The sequence below is a fragment of the Schistocerca piceifrons genome, chromosome X, assembly GCF_021461385.2.
Source record: "Schistocerca piceifrons isolate TAMUIC-IGC-003096 chromosome X, iqSchPice1.1, whole genome shotgun sequence".
In the NCBI taxonomy this organism is placed as follows: Eukaryota; Metazoa; Arthropoda; class Insecta; order Orthoptera; family Acrididae; genus Schistocerca; species Schistocerca piceifrons.
In genome coordinates this window covers 593,777,976-593,803,702 of record NC_060149.1, presented here as the reverse complement: position 1 = coordinate 593,803,702, position 25,727 = coordinate 593,777,976, and the positions used below count along the sequence as shown (strand labels likewise).

General features: G+C 44.4%; 1 protein-coding gene across 3 annotated transcripts in view; it reads left to right on the top strand.

Annotated features, from left to right (window-relative positions):
* The window catches only part of LOC124721843 (solute carrier family 41 member 2-like), a 1,040,492-nt gene that overhangs the window by 903,888 nt on the left and 110,877 nt on the right, over positions 1-25,727 (top strand). For 2 of the 3 annotated variants that reach the window (XM_047246974.1, XM_047246972.1), the window contains exon 1: positions 2,754-2,816. The exons of the other annotated variant lie outside the window; for it this stretch is intronic. The gene's annotated coding sequence lies outside the window, so the exon portion shown is untranslated. Of the gene's footprint in view, positions 1-2,753; positions 2,817-25,727 lie in introns of those variants that run through there. 3 annotated transcript variants of the gene reach the window in all.

The window sequence follows — 25,727 nt, the reverse complement described above, 5'->3', positions numbered from 1 at the left end:
GCATTCAAATGGATGGCTCTGAGCACTATGGGACTTAACATCTATGGTCATCAGTCCCCCAGAACTTAGAACTACTTAAACCTAACTAACCTAAGGACAGCACACAACACCCAGCCATCACGAGGCAGAGAAAATCCCTGACCCCGCCGGGAATCGAACCCGGGAACCCGGGCGTGGGAAGCGAGAACGCTACCGCACGACCACGAGATGCGGTTAAATGCATTCTTGACTATAATCAACTCAGCACGTTCAGTGTCAAAGGTAACTAACGCTCACTATCGTTACAACGTCTGTTTAACGCAATCCTGATTTGCATCTTCATAGTGTCGCTACTAGCGCCAATCTTTTGCAATTGGTCTGAAATTTGAATAGAATTCTTTCACATGTAGAAATATGCCTACTAACATTCGTTTACGCCATACAACTTCTTCTTGAGAGTGCGATTTCTTTTCGTTAATGTATTTGATAACAAAAATTAGATATTTCTTTTACCTATTATTGTTACAGTTTCAAAGTTAATGCTAGATTCAGTAGCTTCTACTGTACCTCATGTGCCCGCATCTCGTGGTCGTGCGGTAGCGTTCTCGCTTCCCACGCCCGGGTTCCCGGGTTCGATTCCCGGCGGGGTCAGGGATTTTCTCTGCCTCGTGATGGCTGGGTGTTGTGTGCTGTCCTTAGGTTAGTTAGGTTTAAGTAGTTCTAAGTTCTAGGGGACTGATGACCATAGATGTCAAGTCCCATAGTGCTCAGAGCCATTTGTACCTCATGTCTATGATCTTCCTCGTTTTCTTGTTGGGGCGTAAAAACCCCATAGTGCTCAGAGCCATTTGAACCATTTTTGTTAAACTTGTGAGAGTTAGTTGCTATTTCAGTTCTTAAATCAGTTGGATGACACCCTTTTCAGAGGGTTTAGACCAACGATTTTCACATGATATATTTCTGTGAACTGAAGTTCCTTGGAAGTTAGGGCTAAGACGATTTATGGTTTACTGACGTAAACGAATAATTATTACTATATGAAAATGTGTATTTTATTGTTATTATTAGGCCTATGTGTCCAATAATAAAAGGCACTACGGCAAATTATATTTGGTGGAGGAGGGGACAGATAGTAAGAAACTGTGATTGTCCCCCTTTTGTTTGTGTTGTCCTCATCATCGTTCGAGACGTGGCGAAACTGGAAATGGAAAGTATGGGAACTTATATGGGTGCTGATGACCACGATGTTGAGCGCCCCACAAACCAACATCGTCACCATCACCCCTTTTCCCCCTTCCCCCTCTCCCATCCAGCACCGAACCCTGAGTTCTCACCTGTTTCTGACCTTTAGGAGTCTGAGACGAAGCTCCCTTGCATCCCTAGTTACTTGGTATTGGTAAAATGATTGGTCAGCTGTCAAAAATTAATGAAATTGGCGAAGAAGTTGTGTACTTGGCTCATTCCAAGCACCTGAGCGCTCAAAGAATTCTCTAGCCTCTAGAGGAATGCTTCCCAATCTTTCTTAGACCATTACCTCTGAGTGCAACCACCCCCCTCCCTTGCCGAATGCCGTTCCCCCCCCCCCTCCCCCCAAAAAAAACCCCACACACACACACACACACACACACACACCAACTTTAGCACGCAATTAAACTGGTAGAATGAAATACTTTTACTTTTAAAATGATGAGAGATGTATGATAATTAGTTTGTGTATGTATGTAGAGGGGGGGGGGGGGTTGAGTGACATTGTTAGTATGAATGACGAAGGATTCGTGGTGCATTACAAGTGCTACCCACAACTCCTTCTCACATAAGAAAGCTAACTACTCACAGTGACGGTAGACACTTTTTACAAAACATGCTTCCCCTACATGACACCTCTCCGTTGTGGCACTTGCTTGACCTGCACACTGCAATCCCACTTAAAACCATCCAAGTTAAAATGTAGGCACTATACTTACTGTTCGTAAATAACTTCATTGCTGCACTGCTTACTTCTGAACTGGCAGAAATTGGAAGACTTCAGGCTGCTGATGCTTTGTGTCTGAACACAACCACTAACAGTAATAATAATAATAATAATAATAATAATATACTGTGTACAGCACTGTCGTAGCCCTTATGTAGTTACTGCTTTGTCGCACTTTCAATTAATTCACTTATCTGTTTCGAAGGGAGTAATGGAGCAATTTGTGGACTACTACAGGCACTATCTACAACTTGCAGAAGACATTTTCTTGAGATATTCAGCATTTGTTACGTAGATGTCTTACTTGGGACAAAGCGCACCATATCTGTGTAGTGAGTGGACTATGTGAGGAACCTGTAACCTCCACCGCATTAATGCTACTGATTGAAAAAAGTAATTGTCAATGACTTATATAATGAGTATTAGAGTCTTAGAAAAGTGTAATAATAACGATGACCTTTTGAAAATTATTTAGTTTCATGATTGAAACAGAATAGAATCGTTTAGTTCCCTCTCCTCCCCCCCCCCCCCCCAGAAAATGTAAGGGGGGTAATTACCTCCACTGTTCTAGAGGGCAACGACGCGCTCCATTGCTGAGGCGGCTAAACCGAACGCCTGCGGACTACCTGCCAGCGAAGGGTACGAAAAACAGGTGACGCTGGGGTGCTTCCCGGCGGACGAGATTTCGCATGTTGCGCTGCGGCGCTGCGCGACGACCTTGAGGCCTGGTCTGCTGCGCATGCGCGGTGGGGAGCCGGCGCGCGATATGAGTGCCTGGCGCGAGCCGAGCCGCTCAGTTCGGCGTCGCGCTCACAGCTACTCAGTCGATGATCAACTCTGACTCGCGCATTCCTGCAGCTGTCAGGTAGGCGACCACGCGCCGTCCACCTGGCAAATCTCTGACACAGGCTTCATTTCAACTGCGAAACAGCACTATTGCTTCAGGACGGCTGTCATTTCTATTGTGTCATGTCGCATCTTTTTTCACCTGATCTTTCGGTTGGTGTATACGAAGTCCGTCGTGGCGCTCTTAAGTTCTTACAGTATCTTCGTCAGCAATGCTGGGTAGTTCATTGAGACTCAATCTCGTTGTCAACTTACGAAATCAGTTACTGTGTGTTCAGTGATGTTTGAAATTGTGTGTTTGGGCAAGATACCGCTTTGGTAAAGGGTTCCAATCTCTTCCAGGTGGCGGAGATGCATGGAATTATGTCCCATCCTATCGGGAAAACTAAGCTACTACGTCAAAAAGTCGTGGATGTATAGTGCATATTAATTCACTGCAGGGGAAAGAGTAAAGGGAGAATGGAATGCAGACAGGAAACCAATGTTTCTGTTGGTTATTGTTTTAGAAACTGACTTGGACTATGGTAGGTCGTTATCAGTAATCTTCGATAACTAGTTTGACCAACATTCACTTCCTGTGAGAGAGAGACACTTCCAACTTTTCAAATGATGCGTTCATGTTTCGCAATTAACTTTGTTGTAAAAGAAAAATTTTATATTCGCTCATAGTTGTGTTCATCTTTGAGGTTACCAATGAGTGCCTGTTACGCTACTTTGTGTTCTAAGCAGTTTCTAAATACGAATGCGTAACTGTGATTTTGTGGTATTCTGATATTAGTAAACCATAACACTGACATGTTTAGCCTCTATTTTCGTGTGTATTCGTTCAGTTTGTAACATGTGTGTAAAATGTCTGCAAAAACGCACAGAGTGAAAATTGTAGACTTTGAGCTGGGGAGACAATCGAGTGCCCTGTTGTGACGCAAATCTTTTGATAAAAATAAGCTGAATTGATACATCAGTACTGGAGCGTCCTGCGTTTCGTAATCGAGTTAACAGATTCAAAAGAAAAACCTGTTTAACCCTCTTTCTACCACCGGGACGTATGTGTCCCACGACAGGCTATCACAAAACTAGCAGGAATTTCGTGCATGCTATTGCTATGTATCAATGTCCATTGGTAGCGGGAAGCCTGCTAATCGTTGGCAGAACTCCTCTATACTGCGCCTAGACTGCGCTCTCTTGAGGTTCCATTGTTAACCCTCTGCTCCGTATTGTAGAATTGTATTAGCTGGCGCCTGATGATAGACAACCCAATGAGCAAATTTGTAATGCGGGCTGCTATCGCGCCTACCCGGACAATTTGTGTCAATGAACTACACGCACCTATTGACGTTTACCGCGGCACAAACAGGGCTCATATTTAACACCTGTAATGTGAGTTACAAACTTGGAGAGAGGCTCTATCCACTGATATGTGTCTGTTTCCTGTATGTCTTTTAGTTTCTGCACTGTCTTTTGAAACCCCAGATGTACTTAACGAATAAACCTGTATGTCCCAACCCTCCTCGCGTTTGAAAACGAGACAAAGGAATCATTTTTTCATGTTGTTCTATCTGGCTGCGATATTAATTAAGATAAGTATACTTCTTGCTCGGGAAAAAAGTGGCTGTCGAAGGGTTAAGCTGACTGCTCTGCGTAATACCTCCCACATATCTACGTCTACGTACGTACTCCGCCAGCCACCATACTGTGCATGGCGGAGGGTACCCTGTACCACTACTAATCATTTTATTTCCTGTTCAAATGGCTCTAAACACTATGGAACTTAACATCTGAGGTGATCAGTCCCCTAGAGTTAGAACTACTTAAACCTAACCAACACACATCCATGCCCGAGGCAGGATTCGAACCTGTGACCGTAGCAGCAGCGCGGTTCCGGAATGAAGCGCCTAGAACCGCTCGGTCACAGAGGCCGGCCTTTCCTCTTCCATTCGCAAATAGTGTGTGGGAAAAACGATTGTTTGTATGGCTCCGTATGAGCCAATAATTCTCGTATCTTATCTCCGCAGTCAACTTCAAATGCTGGTTCTCTAAATTTTCTCATTAGCGTTCCTCGAAAACAAAATCGCCTTCCACCCAGAGATTCCCGTTTGAGTTTCCGAAGCATTTCCGTAATACTTGCATGGTGTTCAAACCTGCCAGTAGCAAATCTAGTAACCCGCCCCTGAATTCCTTCAGTGTCTTCCTTTAATCCGACTTGGTGCAGATCCCAAACACTCCGCAGTACTCAAGAATTGGTCGCACTAGCGTCCTATACGCGGTCTCCTTTACAGACAAATCACACTTTCCTAAAATTCTCTCAATAAACCGAAACCGTCCATTCGCCTTCCCTAACACAATTACCACATGCTCGTTCCATTTCATATCGCTTTGCAGCATTGCACCTAGATATTTAAACGACGTGACTATGTCCAGCAGTACTTTGCTAATGCTGTGTCCGTACATTACCGGTTTGTTTTTCCTACTCATCCGCATTAACCTACATTTCTCTACATTTAGAAGCAACTAGAAATTTTGTCTTGGTTGGTTGGTTGGTTGGTTGGTTTTGGGGAAGGAGACCAGACAGCGTGGTCATCGGTCTCATCGGATTAGGGAAGGATGGGGAAGGAAGTCGGCCGTGCCCTTTCAGAGGAACCATCCCGGCATTTGCCTGGAGCGATTTAGGGAAATCACGGAAAACCTAAATCAGGATGGCCGAACGCGGGATTGAACCGTCGTCCTCCCGAATGCGAGTCCAGTGTCTAACCACTGCGCCACCCCGCTCGGTGAAATTTTGTCTAAGTCATCCTGTATCCTCCTACATTCACTCAACTTCGATACCTTCCCGCACACCACAGCATCAGCAGCATACCGCCGCAGATTACTGCCCAACCTGTCCGCCGGATCACTTATGCACGTAGAAAATAATAGCCATCCTATCACACTTCCCTGGCGCACTGCTCACCATACCCTTGTCCCCTGTCTTTCGTAAACATTCGCCGTCGAGGACAACATACTGGGTTCTATTACTTAGGAAATCTACGAGCCACTCACCTATCGGAGATCCTATTCCAGCCGGCCGGAGTGGCCGTGCGGTTCTGGGCGCTACAGTCTGGAACCGAGCGACCGCTACGGTCGCAGGTTCGAATCCTGCCTCGGGCATGGATGTGTGTGATGTCTTTAGGTTAGTTAGGTTTAATTAGTTCTAAGTTCTAGGCGACTGATGACCTCAGAAGTTAAGTCGCATAGCGCTCAGAGCCATCCTATTCCATATGGTCGACTCTTTGTTAACAGTTTGCAGTGGGGCACCGTGTCAAATGCTTTTCAGAATCTAGAAATATGAAATATGCCTGTTGCCCTTCACCTGTAGTTCGCAGTTTATCATGTGAGAAAAGGGCAAGCCGACTATCGGACGAGCGATGTTTTCTAGAACCGTGCTGATTCGTGGACAGAAGCTTTTCGGTCTCCAGGAAATTTATTATATTCGAACTCGGAATATGTTCAAGAACTCTGCAGCAAACCGATGTTAAGGATACAAGTCTTTAATTTTGCGGGCCCGTTCTTTTCCCCTTCTTTTATTCACGAGTCACCTGCCCACAGAGAAAAAGTTGACGGCCGGCCGCGGTGGTCTAGCGGTTCTGGCGCTGCAGTCCGGAACCGAGGGACTGCTACGGTCGCAGGTTCGAATCCTGCCTCGGGCATGGGTGTGTGTGATGTCCTTAGGTTAGTTAGGTTTAAGTAGTTCTAAGTTCTAGGGGACTTGTGACCTAAGATGTTGAGTCCCATAGTGCTCAGAGACATTCGAACATTCGAAAAAGTTGACACGATGCAACAGACCGTAACAGATAACAGAGAAATTAAAATTTATATATTCGTCCGTGGAAGAAATCTGCCGGATAACCGAACAGGGAACCAGGCGTCAATCCCCACTGGGGAGTTAAACGAACAGAAAAGGCGGATCAAATCCCGACAGGCGTACGTGCAGAGGCACTTCCTTTTTTATTCTTCGGTACTTTTCGTTCTCTATCCCTAAAGGTAGAGTTCTGACTCATAGTAGTGTCACGGTCTTGCCAGCCAAACATGCGACTATCTAGTCTCCAAGTTTTGGGAGCGTATTTCAAATTTCAGCATTTGACTTAAAATCTCCCGAAAACCTTGGTGAGAACTCGAGAACGGGACCTATTTTTATTTTTGTACAGATTACAGTCGACACGTGTAATTTACCTATGTCGCAAGTGAAGCAATCGAAGCAACGTGTCAGAAATACTGAGACGTTATCAATCAAAAAAACATCTGAATGATTAAGCTGCAGGGAGAACAAAAGGAAATAGCGCGAAAGCGGCTGCTGTAAAAGCGAGTTACACTTCTTTCAGCCAGCATCCAGGCGCGGAGACCTAAGAAGAATATGGCGTTTTAACTGGCTCATTTCTAGCCATCTTATTGCGGAGCACCTTTGCGCGCGTTTCACTGGCAGGCGATCGTTTACGCTGCACACAGGATCAATTTTCATTAATTTAACAAATCCATTTTACATCCACCGCTGGAAAAAGGCCTACGCTGCACTTTTCCATGCATTACGATACCTATCCATGTATCTTAAAGACGTCTATCTACCTACATACCATTACGTTGTCGTTTCTGCCTTTTCTCGGCTCTTGTAATTCTACAAATAACTTCCTCCATCCATCTACCATCCATCGCCAGGGTACATCAGCTTCCCACCCACCTCCATTTCATTCTCATTGCAGTCATAATTACGTCTTTCTCCCCAGTCTGCTTCCTGGTTCATTTATTTGTTTTGCTATCTCTCCATCGCTCGGTGAGAAACTCACAATTATGTAACGACATTCGCATTAAAAGTACATCTCTCATTGCATAAGTCAAAACTGGTAACAATCGATGTCTGTAAATCCTCGTTTCAGACACGTCGGAATCCCGATTTTGAAAATTCTGTTTAGTTTACCAAAAGCTTTCCTGTTAATTTTTACTCTTCTGTGTATTTCATTTGTTGTCTCGTCCATTCAGTCGTTGTTTTCAGCTGCACTAAATAAAAAAATTCAGTAACTGCTTCTGTGACGTCATTCTTAATTTGTAGTATTTGCTTTTCGATGCGTTGGTTATATATTTTAGCTTTATCGTGATAGCTTCATGGTTCCTTTATTAAATTCTTCCATGCGTTGTTAAAGTTCATGTGCGCTAGAGGCAAATAACTGACACATTAAATTTTGGGAGTTCACTCGTATAAATTCTTCTTCTTCTTCTTCTTCTTCTTCTTCTTCCTCTTCTTTGGCAGTAGGCCTATACCTTTCAACCATCTTGAGAATGAGCCTACAAACTGAACCTACAGTACTTGGTCCGTCCTTTAAACCGCAGATTCACTTCACGTATACTCTTTGACGCCGATGAACGTCTCTCGCGGTAGGAGAATGTCAAAATTCTAGCATAGGCTTCATTCTTTTGGGACTTGCTGTTGAAAGAAGCAGCTAAAATTAACAGGCATAGCGGTTTCAACCAGTACAATACATGGAATACGGCGCTTTCTTTAATATGTATACTCTTTGTTGTCGACTAAAGTCTCTGGATCTTACGTGCAAGTAACGTAGCAAGTACTGTAGCTCCAGTCTGCCGACTTGCCCTGACGATGGCCGACAAGTATACGGCCAAAATATAAGAAGAAGAAGAAGAAGAAGAAGAAATTTATGCGACTGCACTCTCGAGATTTAATGGGTCAGTAAAATGCCACCAGAAAAAGACGGTTTACATGTGTTTCATTAATACATTCCTACTACTTTTTCCCAATTTAAGGATATGAAACATTTCTTTCGGGCTGCTGAGAGTAATTTCTACGGTATGAATCACCCTTCACTAAATCCTCTTTTAGTTAAAAAATTCCCATTACGGTGACCAAGTCGAATGGAAGCTGTAGCACGGACATGGACATTTTTCAGTTCTTCAGTAATCTAAAACAGTGCTTTGTTGCTCAAGGAGATAGTAAAATGACGTCCGTAGCCCCATAAAGTCTCATTTGTGGCGATTTACGCGATACACGTTATGAAGATAGCCGTATACTACTGATATACACTACTTGAAATTTTGGCGTACATGTCTGGACACTTGTAACGCAAAAATATTTTGCAAAGACCTCAAAATTGTGCACAGGTATTAGGATACAAGAGAGAGCGACGAGTAATCTACAAATTGGGGTAACTTCCTACAGAACGTAGTGTTTCCCGTTGAGTAGCACGACGCTCCACCAGAGTGATCTGAATGTAGAAACGTTTAGGGGACCGTTTCAGCCAGTTTGTACGTTCTGCACTCTTCAGGAAACCTAATTATGTTCTTCGTAGAAACAGATTTGAAAGCTAACCTGTTAGTATCTTGAGATAAAATTCGCTTGCCTTTGGAGCAGCATAATCTGTACATGACAAGTTGCAACATTGCTTCTGATCGGATTCCAACCCACCATTGGACTTTTGTGGGCGGTACTCTTCCGATTCCAGGCACGCGAGGACTCTGGTAGATCGGTCTAAACATTTAATTTTGCACTGTCTCTAGTCCGTTCCTTCCTTGCGGCATAGAGGCTCCGTCTAACTGAAGCGACTTTATTTTACCCGTTAATCTGTGCGCTACGGTAATTCCGTCGTACACGTGATGATACTAATCCCGAATCCGCATAGGCTCATAACTAAAAGCCGTAAGCCCTACATCCTCGGAGTAATGGGGAGGGTAACAAGATTTACGTCATATCACAAATCTCAGTCCCGGTAATGTTAAAAAAAAGTGGAATTGATACCTTTTAGGACAAATAAAACGTATTTGTAAATGATATTGTTTGCACCACTGTGAATTTCACAGGGCGGGGTACATAGCGATACAGACAAAAGCACTTTTTTCATTTCATTTCATTTTTTTTAATTCGGTAGACTTTAAAAACATCTTGGCTACATAACAAATCGTTAAACAAAATCAATGCCTAATACATGATTTACACACAGAAATACCACAACATTCTTCTTTTCACACCCCGCCACCCCGTTTTCTGTTCTTCATATTTTAACTTTATACTTTTGTAGTTGCTATTTACGTCTGTACAATTGAGTGGTACACCCAGAGCACGAAACTAGCTGCAGGCCAAGATACTGTGATAGATTGTTATGACGTCTTGCATACGCCGTCTAATAAAAGTATCCGGACACCTATTAGTGGCCATTACTATGCGATGTGTCCACGGTTTCTGCTTTATGACGGCTTTAACTCTGCTGGGGACACTTTCAGGAAGGTGCCTGAATGTTTGTGCAGATATGCAACCCATTTTTCCTCAAGAGTCCATACCAGAAAATGGTGGTTCTGCTGGACGCTGGGGTCTGGTGCGAAGTCGACGTTCCATTGTGTTAAGATAGAGTCTCTGGGTGGGCCAGAAATGTTACTGTCCACAAATCATTGCGTCACAGATGCTGCTTCACGACAGGGTGTTCAGTCATGCTGATAGAAACGATCATCGCCTTCGAACTTTCCTCAATTGTACGCAATACTGTAAATTGTGTTCATATCCTTCTGCATTTAACGGTTTTTTTAGTGCAATAAGGGGCCATCCCCTAACCACGAGAAACACTCCCATACCGCAACATCATCTCTTCCATACTTCACTTTTGCAACTACATTTTATGGCAGATAACGTTCCCTAGACATTCGGTAAACCAAAACCCTTCCATCAGATTGCCACAGGCTATAGCTTGACTCTGTCCAGTGACGCCGATCTTTAACCACCTCAAGCGTCGCTTAGAATCGACTACAGAAACGTTTGGCTTATGATGATCTGTTCGACCATTGTACCCCATTGTTTTTAACTCCCTACGGACAGTTATTGTGCTAGCTGGACTGTTGGTAGCACTTCAGAACTCACGACTGATTCTGTGGTGTCACCGCCAGACACCACACTTGCTAGGTGCTAGCCATTAGATCGGCCGCGGTCCGTTAGTATACGCCGGACCCGCGTGTCGCCACTATCAGTGATTGGAGACCGAGCGTCGCCACACGGCAGGTCTAGAGAGACTCCGTAGCACTCGCCACAGTTGTACAGCCGACTTTGCTAGCGATGGTTCACTGTCTACATACGCTCTCATTTACAGAGACGATAGTTTAGCATAGCCTTCAGCTACGTCATTTGCTACGACCTAGCAAGGCGCCATATTCAGTTACTATAATCTGAACAAGTGATATTGTGAATCATGTACCGTCAAGAGCGATGTTCATCATTAATGGATTAAAATTAAGTATCAAACTAATTCCGTCCGCTTTCTGAATTCTAATTGCTTGTCATGTTCCAGACCTCACGTCAGTATAGTTCTTCCCTCCTCATGCCAGCCTGCGTGAGCTAAAACGCGTTCATTTCGGCCTCCTCTAGTAACACGGTGTTGGCTCTTCTGCCAACACAACAGATTCCTTCCACTGATTTCATGAGATTTTTACGAAGACATTCCGCAATGCACGACGGTCCCTGTCCTTCAGTACACGACATCTGCCTGCTGTTGGTTTTGTTGTGGTTGCCATTACGCTTTTCTCCTTCACGACTACATCACCAACTTTCGACTCTGGCAGCTTTATAAGGGCCGAAATGCCATTGATGGGTTTGTTACACTGTGACATCCCGTGACTAGTCCACGTACGAAATTACCGAGCTCTCCGGACTGACGCATTCTGTTGTTACTGCATCTCTACTGACGACGTACTGGCGGGTCTGCCTCCCGCAACATCAGTGGTCAATTCCGCATTGGATGGGGATGTTTGGATACTGTTTGTCAGATAATGTATGTGTTCACAGTCTCCAAATGAAAAACTTGACATATTAAAAGGAAATCAGCCCCTCCCATCGCTGAATGACCTCAACGAGCCGGCCGCGGTGGCCGAGCGGTTCTAGGCGCTTCAGTCCGCTACGGTCGCAGGTTCGAATCCTGCCTCGGGCATGGATGTGTGTGATGTCCTTAGGTTAGTCAGGTTTAAGTACTTCTAAGTTCTAGGGGACTGATGACCTCAGATGTTAAGTCCCGTAGTGCTGAGAGCCATTTCAACCTCAACGAGGACATCGAAGAAATTAGAGCTCATTCAGAGGCTCACCAACAGTAGTTCGTTCCACGCACCGATCGCGAATGGAACAGAAAAGGGGGAAAATAATGACGATCCCACAAGTACTCTACGCTACGCACCATAAGTTGGCTTCCAGAGTGTAGGATAGCTGTCGACTCCTGGTTTCTGCAGTTGGCAGATTAGTTGTCTCCTGTAACCATAATACTTACGGCATGCGAAGAATATGTCATCCATATCTCCAACAGTCCTCACAGAAATCGCATTGACGATTTTTCACAATACCGATTCGCAACATACGAGCTGGTAAATTGCTGTGGCTGAAACTAGAACTTCTTAGACTTTAAACAAGATGTCAGATAGTCTTGGGACCAGTGAAATAATGATTTAGAGGAATTTTCGACTGGATAGTCGCATACTAAGCGTCTTTGATATCACTACAAAGTTCTCAAGATTTGCTTATCACATGTGATACAACGTTGTATTGTGGAATGTTGTATGTCGATGAATTTCTGTAGTTGAAGCATCATGTGCCAAATGATTCACCTGGTCATCACTACAAATTATAAATCGAAGTGCTCCGCCTCGTTTCTTTGTCTGTGTATGACAGCTAATCTCAGAAACTGCTGTAGGGGTTTGATCATAGTTTTCCACTACTAGACAGAATGATTCACGAGGAAGGTTTTCTGTATATAATTTACAAACGCTACACCAGACAAGTCGTCAGACCGTAGACAATGCTACCAACAGCACCTTGGGTGTGTAGAAAGCTTTGGTGTTGTCCGTGTGAAGCCAGGGCGGGTCGATAGCTAAAGCTATACCTGTATCAGCTGGTATCCAGGAAAGGTCGTCATAATTTCTCTACAAATATTTTCCGTTATTTCGTGGAACGTGCCCGCTATACGACAATCAATATTATTACTCCATTTTGGAGTTTCTGTTGACTATAATACACTCCTTGAATCAGTTTAACAGGTTCGCATATCCTTTAAATATGCCAGCTGTCTTTCGTATGAGTCATCGGGCGCATTTTCCCTGATGTTGCGGCGGATAGTTACAATTTAGTTTTTGCAACATGTAGGTTGTGTAATCCCAAACAAGTGCTGCTCATCGCGTCTTTCATACGACGCCCGTTTCAAACAAAATAATTTTTAAATTGGAATTTTTCGTGTCTGATCGACAGAGCGCTACCTGATTAGTCTAGCGCGATATTCGTTTTACTGATATATATTAACAGGAATAGTAAAATACGAAGACTAATCAGTACTGTAGCAGCGACTGAGGAGCACGCTTCTGCATGGCGCTAGCAGCCAGGGCGGTGCTGTCGATGCTGGAGTATTCGTTATTCCTCGTGTTTTACTGTCCCTTTTAGTACATATCGGTAAGACGAATATCGCGCAAGAGTAATTTGAGAGAACTCTGTAGAATGAGCACGTAAAATTCCACTTTAAAAATCATGTTGATTTAACAGGAAACAAACTGACGCTTTCCACCGACGCTTGGCGTTGCATGAAAGATGTGATTAGTAGTATTTGTTTGTTTTGACTACAGCTACATGCTGAAAAAACAAAATTGCAAATATTTGCCAAAATATCAGAGAAAATGCCCCGTATGACTCTTAGGAGAGACATTATGTACACTTATTAAGCACGCAATGACAGTCTCTGCGAAGTAAAAATTTGCGACTCTTTGTTAATGTGGGACAAAATCCTACGCAACCAACGACATCTCTAATGGTTTTTTTTAGATCCACTTCCATAAATTTCTAGAACGTTATGGAGATATTTGGTTGGTTTAGTACGTTACTTAATAATTCCATTTCGAATATAGCCCAGGTCAGGGTGCAACAAAATACTACGTAACTGAACTGGTAAGCACATTGCAGTTCAAAGGAATTCCAATAGGCAAAGTGTCTTTTTTACATTAATGGATTTTTCTGCCATAAAAAGTTGTGGGTACGCTGAACGTCTGTGCATACTTGTACAGGCAGCTGAGCGTAAGGAACGTAATTGTTGCAATAATTCAGAGACCTTGTGTTACTTTTCTTTAAATGTCCTGAGAAGGAATTTCTTAAAAAATGGTTCAAATGGCTCTAAGCACTATGGGACTTAACATCTGAGGTCGTCAGTCCCCTCAACTTAGAACTACTTAAACCTAGCTAACCTAAGGACATCACAGACATCCATGCCCGAGACAGAAGTCGAACCTGCGACCGTAGCAGCAGCGCCGTTCCGGACTGAAGCGCCTAGAACCGCTCTTCCACAGCGGCCGGCAGGAATTTCTTAGCTAAAAACTTTTTTCATATCGTTAAGACATTTCCAATGCGGCGTTTAGCAAGGTGTTTGCACACGCCTTGTTAGTAGCTCGTCAGCAACTCTCAGTATATTTTTCAGATAATACACCGCTGACATTGTCCTGTTCTCTTTTTCATGTTATTCAGAGCTACCATTAACTATTTCCTATTTTACGTACGCTGAGCAAATAATAAAAATTATAATAATAAACTATCACCCATTGGGATCTTCAGCTGCTAATCCAATTCACTCATTTGTGTCAGTAATAACATCCTGCAACAGGAGTTATACAGCGTGTTCGGAAATTTCTGTTGACAAACTTTTTGGACTTGTAGAGGGGAGTGAGTACATAATATTTTGAATAGGAACCCATGTCTGGAGACGTACAGTTTCCGTTCTGCGACGGTTTCAGTTCAGATGTTTAACTCATCCACTTCTGCCTGAGGAATTAAATTAGGAGTGACGCAGTATAATTATTACGTAACATTTCGAAAGGAATCATAACGAAACATCAATTTATGACTTAAGCACATTCCACATGGCCTTCCATTGTGCTTGTGGTAGTAATCGAAGGCACTATGACGGCTACGAACTGCGTAAACATTATTGTGGACTCTTCATGCTTGATATCTTCCCCGACTGGGATGGCACCTTTCAGCAGGATAACTGTCCGTGTCGCAGTTCCAAATATCGGGCTAGAGATAGTGTACTCACGTTAAATTCTCGGCCACCGAATTCGACCCGTTGGAACACATCCGGGACTCTATCGTGAGCCAGTTCCGCGACCACAAACAACAGGCCCGTAATTTGCGGGAACTGCGTAACTTGTAAGTAGACATCCGGTGCCACATACCACCGGAAACCTTCCAAGGACTTGTCCAACCCGTCCCACACAGAATTACTGCTGTATTGCATTCTGAAAGTGTACCAACTCGCCATTAAACATGTGGCCACAATATTTTAGCTCATCAGAATATTTTTAAGAGTTATAAACTTCAGGCCGCTTATCACGAAAATTATGTACTGAATACTAACTTTGGAATAAGTATTTCACCGCTGGTTCCCAGAGTGGTGCTGAATTAGCTGGTAGATAGCTTAATTAATATCATTTGAATGAAAATTGTATGTTGAAAAGCATAATAATATGACCTAGTTGACCATTACACATAAACAACCAGATAAGGATTATCTTCAGTGAAATAGGAGTGCAAATTATTAATAAAGGAAAACAATTTCCTACATAAGCCCGAGACCTTTGTGAACAGACCTGTCTAGATCGATTGATACATGTCTTTATTTATAACGCTGTTTCAGTAGTTGATGCACCGATTAGGCTTAAGTTTTTTAATACTGAGTTTGTACCTTCTAAGTTTTGATCAGACAATGTCAGTAGCCGAAACGGTGTTGTAAATAAAGATGCATGTTAAGTAATGTAGGTGGTTTTATTCACAAAAATGGACTGTAAATATCTCAGTACTCATGCAATGTAGCAGCAAACCTTCCTCAGCTTTCCAGCACCAGTACTCTCTCTGTGAGTAAAACTCGGAAGCAATGGCGGTAGTCTCCCACCGTTGAAGCACAGGCAGCCCAGGAAGAGTAATCGGTCATCCTGAATTTAACATTTGCATCGTTATGTGGCCGAACACCATTCCTATAGCCAAAATTCTGTTTTGGACTCCCGTAACACAATAACCGAATCATTTCTGTACATCGGCCACTCTAGAAAACACGGAGGCGAGTCAAAATATTGTGACTGCCTCTTTCCTGGCTTTTATTCCGTCATAAGCAGTCCGCTGTTTTCATGATTTGGAAAATAATATTTTAATTTCGTTTTGTGACCAGGCGCCATTCCTGTCGAAACACCCGTCGAGAGGGTTCTATTCGTGTCTGGCAACCTAGCGTGTTGCGCATTAACGTACGAGCTGGTCATTCAAGCGAAAAAGTGTTAATATTTTTGCAAATATTATTTGTTATGCACACACGGAACAAATCTGTAATATATTTCATAATGATATCCACCACTCTCAAAGAATTCCTGTAGAAAAAAATTCTACTGTGAGTTCGTATTCCATCTAGTGCTCACCCGGCTTAGCGGTTCATCGGACGGAACATGTTCCCACTCAATGTTCCTTGCTTTGAATGGTCAAAATACACAAAAAACGTTCTGAGGAGTTTGGGGGAGGGGAACGGGAACAGGAACGTGGAAGGCCCTCAAACTGCAGATCTGTGAATGTCGAACCAATACAGCTCGTGCAACAGTTGGGTTTCGAAAAATAAGCCCTTCCTGACGACAGAAATCAAATTTGATGCAGAGTTGATATCATTTCCAAGAGGTCTTAATGTGTTGCTCTAGCTATAGTAGTCTCTCGTGACATCTAGAGCTCAAAGAGGACGAATTTTTAGTCGCAAGAGAGAGTCAGTAGAAAGTTCCCTGCTGGTGCTGGGCGATGAAAAACGACGCCTTTCCTTATTATCGGTTCATGTTGGCAGTATTTGAGTCAGGTATCGTCCCTGGTGACTGTTCTTGCAAGGAATGCATCACCACGTTCAACGGGCCGTGGAAGTTACTCATACCCACAACACTTCGCTATTTCAGTTCAGTAGTCAGCTGACAGGTCAGTCCATATTGTAGATGCATTGTGAAATCGGAGCTTACTATGCATAATGTGGTGAGTTGAAGCATGACTAATGTCCATAGTTGCTGCAGTGTCACCCAATGTCACAATGGTTTTCCGTCACGATGATTTCAACAGCAACAGTTCCTTCTCGAGTCGCATCGCTATGTGCTTGCCCCGTGCGAGGGGTATCGGCCATGTATGTCACATAATTTGCAAACTTCCGATTCACTTTAACTCAAACATTCATCACCGTATTAGACCTTAATTCTGCTATGATTTTAAATCAATTTCACACCTTCACTATTTAGAAACCGAAAAACAGAGAGTTTCTCTCTTTTTTAAAAAGTAGCTAATAGCGACAGACATGTTTGCACTGTTCCTGTGCATCGATGCTGTGCACCTGCACGATGTACGACCTAGCGAGCACCTAGCAGTCTTAGAAATATTCTTGCTAAGACACAGGCTGCTGACTACATTTCTGGCTTGTTTACTATACATTTACGGGTTTCATTTGACTCACCATTATATATTTCTACAGTCTGTATGTTATCCATGTCTTAGTTTTAAAAAAAGCGTGAGAAAGTGATACTTTAAAGAAAATTGGTCATTTTTTTGTGAATTGTGGCTTTGTACTCTGATTTCTGATATATTCCTTGTTTTACCTAGCCATTTTTGAACTCTTACCTTCAGATAGAGTAGCATGGCGAGATGCATCAAACCAGTCTCTGGACTGAAGACCACAACAGTAACAACAACAACAACAACATTTTCAGGAGCCGCCACTTCCCATTTCTCTCCCACAGAGACCATAATTTTTGCTTGCATGTTAAAACTTAAAGTATCGTCATGGTATTTTGTAGTTAAGAAGGCATTTACTGAGTGAAAGTATCGTGCGTATACAGAAGGCGTCGACTGAACGCAATTCCCAGCAGTGCCACTATGTGCCCGAAGTGATGTAAATTCAAGCACGACGCATAAACATGCCAGAGTCTGCCAGCTGGGAACTCTGAAAGAACTCGAGCAGCTCATGGTTGTAGACGCCCCAAAATTTTGGCGTTGTGTCAGATACTTCCACAGGAGTTAAATGTCTTCAGGCCCTCTCTTAACCGTTTTGTTGTGAACTGTAAACATGTGATAAGCATTAAACCCAAGTAATGTTCTAACAGGCCTAATAAATTTTTTTCAAGCGTACTATTCAACTAAATCACCATTGATCCTGTCTGCTACACCGGTATACTTGGATTACGGCTTAGTTACGGAGATTAAAAACGTAAAGATCCATCGAGATGAGACAGTAGTCGGATTTTCATAATCTGGTTACTGTCCGGAAGTCATAGATCCTAGAACAAATGCCAGACATAGTTCAGAATTGTAAATTAGCACCATCAATGATCGTGGAAGGGGTTTTTGTGGAGCAAGCAGCCACGGGATGTGCTGTGGTGCTCAGAGAGATTCTCTTTTCTGTCATGCCTAGCATCCGTTACAAATTCTTGGAATTCCATATTGTAAACAGCGACAACTTCGCTGTAACATTTATTTATTTATTTTATTAGGTATAACCCTTAAGCAGCATGCCATGGCTTCCGTGCCTTCCAGTGCTCGGGTAACAGTTGACGTTATGTTTCCGATCTAGTGGCGTACGGTTTTTGTGTGTTATGTATATTCAGAAACAATAGCAGAATTCGCGCGTACAAAATGCTTCTCACGTGCCACAGTGTCAAGTGTGTGCCGAGAGGTTTTCGTTTCGGGAAAAACTTGGGTCAACTGAAGTAGAAAATAAATAACCTTTTGATGACACAATATTGTAAAACCGGATGCACGAGCCACAATGATTGGCCAACTTATTGCTGGACGAAACTGTGCGCAGTCGTTGCTTCCGGAAGCAGCAGCACGCTACGGCGATCACTTGGGCCTCTACTTGCCGCGCGTCACAGTTTAGAATGTGTGCCGTTGCACGCTTGAAGCACGAAGGAAGGTCGGAAACACGTTGGTACATACCGATGGTGGGGTGCGACTACGTCAGAAACAACGCGAGACAACGCATCCCGTTTAAAAACAGGCTTTTGGTGGAGATATTATCGTGTGGAGGCTGTTCAGAAGTCACGATATGCGATAGTGTACCAGCGAACGAGGCAAGAACCTACCGTCCGACTATTTATATCCGGTTGCTCACCTGCTATCACCTAGAGGCGTCCTGATCCTTCTACAAGACAATACACCAAAACACCACCACTTCGATGGATTCCTGGAACAGTGACACAAGGGTGCCACTCGGGTCAAAGAGCCACCCTACTATTGAGTGCACCCCGGAAGGCATGCAGCGAGAGCAGCGCGCCTAAGACCCACCTTCGACCTATAACCACGACGTGTGTGGCGGCTATGCGTTCATCGATCATAATGGTTTCATGTCGCATTCAACGTTTCTTGGATTCCAAGCCAGGACGCGTCGCCACCGTCATCAGCGCGATGTGATGTCCAACAGAACAGGCTACTAGGTAGACGTCTCGTTGAGTTGGCCATTAGTTTCCATTTGATGATAGTTTAAAAGTCACATTTCTAACATCCATTGCTGCAGACAGACGCGCCAGCATGACGGTAATTCTTCCTCCTTACTTTACAGCTATCCCCTATTCTCGCTCAGCTGTCTCCAGTCAGTGTAATCACAAATATTATCGATATTCTTACTAAATTATATTCCATCGTTTTCTATAGATATATCGTTATGTTTTTGAATGTTTCTTACCAAATATAAACGTTTTGTAGTCCCTTCTCGGCGGCTGACAGTGGTAAAGTGGTTTTTCTGACATTTTCCCAGCAAATATTCACCCCTCTTAGTACAGGTGGCTACGAGCGATGCAGAGTGAATCTTTGGCCATTCGTGCTAGTGAAGCGTCACAAAAGCACTAATTGACCCTCGATCAAAATTCCCGAGACGAGTGCCAATAGGCAACACGTTTACTGCCGAAGCACAGGAGTGCGGTTGTTCTGATTGCTGACTAAACCGGACGATCTTTAGTAGTCAAAAACAGTATCGTGTCTTCCGACCGATATCTAACGGCCTATTTCATAAATGATTTCAGCACCTTAGCGTGAAAGCGATAAGTGTTTTACGACTTCCCACGCATTTTCATTTAACAAAAGTTGCTCCTGTACGAACAAATAACACATTAGGAAACATCCATGTGCAGCGAGTATTTTAGCCTTACGACGCTAGGAGCTTTTTTATAAGAGGAAAAACCTTCCCCCCCCCCCATCGCTCTCTCTCTCTCTCTCTCTCTCTCTCTCTCTCTCTCTCTCTCTCTCTCACACACACACACACACACACACACACACACACACACACACACACACACACACACACACCTATCAAGATGGTAACTCAAGCAACAGCCAGAAAAGGGTACAACCTTAGTACACTGAAGTATCCCATGCGCAGTCCATGCAACCTTTTTGAAAACATTATAAAGCGGGATAATGCATTTGCAGTACTAGAAATTAGAAACCCACAAGCCAAACAAAAGATGTGATATTATAATAATCTTGGGGTTGAAGCTCTTTTTCCGTGTTTGCTTTAACAATACATATGTTTTTGGATAGGGTACGCATTTAGCAAAACACAATTTTGTATTTTAACACAAACATGTTTCACTGTAGTTGCAGCATCTTCAGTGGGCTTTTATTTTATGGCTTTTTACCACATGGTGTGGTTTTTCTGATGTATTGTGTTTCTACAGTGACTGTTTTGTTTCACAGTTTGTCATCTGCAACCACTTACACGTTTTCTTTTTCCTCATCTTCATCACTGTCAAACATTATATATTGAGCTGTCACTGTCACTGAAACAGTGACATGTGGTAAAAAGCCATAAAATAAAAGCCCACTGCAGGTGCTGCAACTGCAGTGAAACATGTTGCGGTTAAAAAACAAAATTGTGCTTTTCTAAAGGCGGACCCTATCCAGAAACATATGTATTGTGGTATCATAATTTTGAAACGTGCGTACTGGATTCCATTGTTAAACATACGGCTGTTGTGTGCGAAATGACAAATGATATACTCTTAGTTAGAGGAATGTTGCATTTATCCTACCCGTGACTATTTTCGAGGACTCGCTGACAAAATTCCAGTTTTTAACATACGTCTCGTGACGAGTAAAAGTGGCTTCAATAATATTTTTACAGACACGCCGCAGTCACTGCAACACTGTACTCGCATTCCAGAGCAGTTGGATTCAGTTCCCCGTTTCGCCACATTTACTTACACCGATGACCCAAAACATTATGACCAATGCCCACCACGAGGCTGAATGCCGCCCGATGACTTAGCCCGTGTGTGAGGCGGTAAGGGAAATACACTCCTGGAAATTGAAATAAGAACACCGTGAATTCATTGTCCCAGGAAGGGGAAACTTTATTGACACATTCCTGGAGTCAGATACATCACATGATCACACTGACAGAACCACAGGCACATAGACACAGGCAACAGAGCATGCACAATGTCGGCACTAGTACAGTGTATATCCACCTTTCGCAGCAATGCAGGCTGCTATTCTCCCATGGAGACGATCGCAGAGATGCTGGATGTAGTCCTGTGGAACGGCTTGCCATGCCATTTCCACCTGGCGCCTCAGTTGGACCAGCGTTCGTGCTGGACGTGCAGACCGCGTGAGACGACGCTTCATCCAGTCCCAAACATGCTCAATGGGGGACAGATCCGGAGATCTTGCTGGCCAGGGTAGTTGACTTACACCTTCTAGAGCACGTTGGGTGGCACGGGATACATGCGGACGTGCATTGTCCTGTTGGAACAGCAAGTTCCCTTGCCGGTCTAGGAATGGTAGAACGATGGGTTCGATGACGGTTTGGATGTACCGTGCACTATTCAGTGTCCCCTCGACGATCACCAGTGGTGTACGGCCAGTGTAGGAGATCGCTCCCCACACCATGATGCCGGGTGTTGGCCCTGTGTGCCTCGGTCGTATGCAGTCCTGATTGTGGCGCTCACCTGCACGGCGCCAAACACGCATACGACCATCATTGGCACCAAGGCAGAAGCGACTCTCATCGCTGAAGACGACACGTCTCCATTCGACCCTCCATTCACGCCTGTCGCGACACCACTGGAGGCGGGCTGCACGATGTTGGGGCGTGAGCGGAAGACGGCCTAACGGTGTGCGGGACCGTAGCCTAACTTCATGGAGACGGTTGCGAATGGTCCTCGCCGATACCCCAGGAGCAACAGTGTCCCTAATTTGCTGGGAAGTGGCGGTGCGGTCCCCTACGGCACTGCGTAGGATCCTACGGTCTTGGCGTGCATCCGTGCGTCGCTGCGGTCCGGTCCCAGGTCGACGGGCACGTGCACCTTCCGCCGACCACTGGCGACAACATCGATGTACTGTGGAGACCTCACGCCCCACGTGTTGAGCAATTCGGCGGTACGTCCACCCGGCCTCCCGCATGCCCACTATACGCCCTCGCTCAAAGTCCGTCAACTGCACATACGGTTCACGTCCACGCTGTCGCGGCATGCTACCAGTGTTAAAGACTGCGATGGAGCTCCGTATGCCACGGCAAACTGGCTGACACTGACGGCGGCGGTGCACAAATGCTGCGCAGCTAGCGCCATTCGACGGCCAACACCGCGGTTCCTGGTGTGTCCACTGTGCCGTGCGTGTGATCATTGCTTGTACAGCCCTCTCGCAGTGTCCGGAGCAAGTATGGTGGGTCTGACACACCGGTGTCAATGTGTTCTTTTTTCCATTTCCAGGAGTGTATATAAGCGAATGGGGGATCGTTCCAGTGACGATAGCCGGCCGCAGTGGTCGTGCGGTTCTAGGCACTTCACTCTGGAACCGCGCTGCTGCTACGGTCGCAGGTTCTAATCCTGCCTCGGGCATGGATGTGTGTGATGTCCTTAGGTTAGTTAGGTTTAAGTAGTTTTAAGTCTAGGTGACTGATGACCTCAGAAGTTAAGTCCCATAGTGCGCAGAGCTATTTGAACCATTTGATCTTTTGAAGTCTCAAACATCTGTGATGTATATATGCAGATTGCTGCTCGAGATTAGGAGAAATACTAAGTGGGCTGAGGTGTGAATGGGAGATTGTATTGAGAAGGGAGGCGTGCTGGGGTAGTCCGTTCGGTTGTGCAAAGTCACTGTGCCAGGTCGACGTAGTGGTTAGTGCATCCGCCCAGTGAGTAGGTGATCCGGGTTCGAATCCTGGTCTCGGTACAAATTTTCATTCCTTGCTTCGCTCTCCATCTACATCACATGTGGGATGCTGTCTGCTACCAGTTCCGCGCCAACAAACCAATTGCCCGTAATTTACTGGAATTAGGTGACCTGTACGTAGACATCTGGTACCATATACTTACATAAATCTACCAAAGACATATCGAATCTAAGCGACGCAGAATCGCTGCTGTATTGCTTTCCAAAGGTGGACCAACACGCTATTAACTAGGTGTTCAAAGTGTTCTGCTTCATCAATAGAGGACTGCCGCGATTTACCTGAATCATTTCATCGGACTACTGGAGTGGCTACTTGAAGGCTGCCGCCGAGTCTCTCCCACCAACCTTGCTTAACTAAGTCCTAACTTAATCTTCGGCGAGCTTTGTATCGATGGGACATTACACTTTAAAAACTCCTATTATCTCCAAAAATAGCTTCAGTCAGCTAAATTACATTGGCATTCAAAACATCAGGCAAATTGCTGAGATATAGGTAGTATGTCCTTCCGGTAGTGGTAATAATGTTCTTCACCCTCTCTCCTCACAAAAAGCAGCTGAGTGGTTGTCTAGACTATGTTCCTCACATGACGGAATTGAAGGAAGCTTTCTTAGGTGGTTGGTTAGTGTGTCTCACAGCCGTGTGGAGGACAAAGGTTTAGCTCCAGTTCTCCCAAGAATTGTTCGTGCTTGGGAGGACTAAAACTAGTCGCGCGAGCAACAGAGGGTGCACTAGAAGAGGAAGAGTCCGTATTTTAATTATTATATGACATACCATTTTCGTCGGACTATAACAATGGCTGCGTGAAACTGGTTCGCAACTAGAAGGGCTGCATTCTCGCCTTTGAAGAGAACGTCCTTCGTCATGTCGAAGAGAACCCGACAACGAGTGCGTACTCAAAATATTCTCCTCGCCATGGGCTCCTGCTGGGCACACTGGTCAGACCTCAGTACTCCACCGAATGCGTTCCTTGAAGCAGAAGATTTGAAAATGATCCGATCTTCAAACTTATTATATATCCAGAAGACTTTCCGGTCGCTTCCCCTTTACAGCCCATGGAATCCTGTAATAGGAACTGCGAAACACCCTGTATAATCTGCAAGCCACTTTGCAGTGCATGGTGGAGTTTGCGGCGTACCAGTATTGTAGGTTGTCCTTCGTATGGCATTTGCTTACTGAGTGACGGAAAAGCGACAGTGTGCCTCTGTGCGTGCTGTGATCTCCTTTGTCTGATCCTCTCTATTCCTATGTGAGATATACGACGGTGGCAACAGTCTTCCTCGTGAGATCTGCGTCGTCTCTCTTCCGAGGATAATCATTTCAGTTCCCTGAGCATTTCTGTTACACTACCGTACGGGCTATACACGACACGTTAAATCATAGCAGCTCGTTTCAGAATTCGTTCGGTATCTCTACCTGATAAGGACTCCCAACACTAATAATATTGTAAAAATGGTCGCACTAGAATCTTTCATACAATTTCCTATACAGGAGCACTGCACTTTCTCAGCACCATTCGAAGAAATACGTCCTCCATTCACCGTCCATAATATTGATTATACATGATCGTCCTATTTCATATCGCATCTTAGTATTACCCCTAAATACTTACACGATGTGACATCATCAAAATGTTCTTAACCGATCTTGCAATCAGATACTATCGGGTTGTTCTCTTTGTTATAGACATCATTTTGCATTTATCCACATTTAAAGAGAGCTGTCATTAACTACACCAAGTTCAATTTTTGTCCTAGTCTATCTGACGTTCTTACGATCGCGTAACGACGATACTTCCCTGTAGAAAATAACATCGTCAGAGAAGCAGTCGACGGTCGTTTTTCCCTCGCTCTACCTGCGAGTGAAACAGGAAGGGACACGACTAGTCGTGATACAAGGTACCCTCCGCCGCGCGCCGTACGGTGTCTTGCGGAATATGTATGTAGATGTACCTCCTGTCTGATAAACTGTTTATATATAAAAGTCATTCCGTTACGATGTTACAATCTTTCAGGAATGATTGAGAAGGGTAAATGTATTAATTTGAGGTAAGGAACCTTCAAGTTTCACCTTAGGCTCTCGCAACTCTCAAATAAGGGTCCCAACTTCCCAAAACCCTGGTCATGACGTACAGAATTCCCGCTGAATACTCCCCAATACTCTCAAATAATTTTATCTGTTGATGGACTAGTAACGACGAGCGTAACTTCATGTCAAAGAGACCGAAAATCCTAGGTCTACGATACAGTAGCAATGAATTCAATTTACCCGCATAAATTCCAGAAGCTAGTACATTTTACAACAGCTGTTCAAAGTGGCGTTCCGCAGCGACAATGCTGGCATGGCATGGCATGGCATGGCATGGCATTGTCGCACGAAGTCTGTCGTACCCGTTCTAATACCCCGGCGTCGTTTGAGCAGTGCGGCAGGCAGCGAGAATTCTTGACGGTAGATCCTCTTCAGTTTCGGCAGGCGTCTCGTACACAAGACTTTCCACATGGCACCACAAGAAAAAATCAAGTGAGGTGAGATCAGGTGAACGTCCTGGCCACGATACAGGAACTCCTCTGCCTATCCACTTTCCAGGGAATGTCTGATCCAGGTGATCACGAACCCTCAGTCCAATGTGAGGTGTGACTCCCTCATGTTGGAGCCACATTCTTTGACGAATAACAAGTGGCATACGTTCCTGGAACCTGGGTTGTATGTCTCCGACAAACGCCGTG